The 1226-nt window shown below is 47.2% G+C and overlaps 1 pseudogene; it reads left to right on the top strand.

Annotated features, from left to right (window-relative positions):
- The first annotated feature begins 513 nt into the window (after positions 1-513).
- On the top strand, positions 514-1002 carry LOC147728415 (large ribosomal subunit protein uL29-like; annotated as a pseudogene).
- Positions 1003-1226: the final 224 nt, after the last annotated feature.

The raw sequence follows: 1226 nt of genomic DNA on the forward strand, positions 1-1226 counted from the left end.
GTGATGCAACCTGCATGGAGAATGGGAAAAGTGTGCATAACTGGTTTGGATGGCCCGAGAGGGTCGACCAAACAGTAGTTGTGCATTTAGGAGTGGGAAAACCACTCCTCCCCTACCCCCCTCCTAGAGCAGAGCAGCCCCGCCCACCCACAGGCCCGCAAAGCAGCATAAACATACAATGATAATAATTGAAAGTTATTATCATTTTATGTTTCTACTTCTCGCTCGGCTTGAAAGCAGTGGTGTGATGGGGCCATCACTGCAATCAGTTGCTCTAAACTATTGAACCTCAACAGTGCACCTGCGATGCTGTGTATCAGAAAATCTTCAAGAAACTGTCTGTTGCGCAGTGCTAGACCTGCCTCCCTTTGGTGATAGTGTCCCAATACTTTTGCCTTCACCCATCCTCTTTGCTGAATGGCTTTAGGACTCTGTGCAAATCACCACTGCTAACCAGTGTTAAAGTACTTGTGCTCTCCTACACTTTTCCGGTGGCAGCTGGCGGTAGCAAATATGGCAAAAATCAAGGCCTGTGATGTGCATGGTAAAAAGAAAGAAGAACTTCTGAAGCAGCTCGATGACCTCAAGGTCGAATTGTCAAAGCTCCTGGTTGCCAAAGTGACTGATGGAGCTGCATGTAAGCTGTCCAAGATTGGGGTTGTCTGAAAATACATTGCCAGAGTAAGTGGCGTAGCTGGACCTGCGGCCGCCCATGGCGGCCCCTGAGTTTGCTGTCTGAAGAGCGTGGGTGCTGGCGCAATTTCAGCGGCGGCCCCTGCGGCTGCGTCCGCAGGTAAGAGCAGGGGGGACGCTGCGCCCTCAAAACTCATGCCATCCCCTCCACCCCCCCTTGCTACCTGCGAATATTTTACAAAGGCAAGAAGTACAAGCCCCTTGATTTGAGACCCAAGAAGACTCTCTTACAAAGAGGGTTTGACAACTAAAATGTAAATCCAAAAAGAGCATCAATTCCCAATGTGCAAATTTGCCATGAAAGCTTAAATATGTTGTACAAAATAAAGGCTAATTAGCACATTTAATGTACTTGTAAGTCTCTAGTGGATGGTACAACATTTACCCAGGGCCAGTAAAATAAATTCTACCAGTGGGCTTTTAGCACTCATTGTGCCACCCACTAAAGTAACTCTTTAAAAGCTGCCACTGCAGCCTTTAGGGCAGTTTTAAACTGCAGTTTCAAACTGACAAAATAAACCTTTTGCCAGACT

The sequence above is a fragment of the Lissotriton vulgaris genome, chromosome 3_1 (genome assembly GCF_964263255.1).
Source record: "Lissotriton vulgaris chromosome 3_1, aLisVul1.2, whole genome shotgun sequence".
Lineage (NCBI taxonomy): Eukaryota > Metazoa > Chordata > Amphibia > Caudata > Salamandridae > Lissotriton > Lissotriton vulgaris.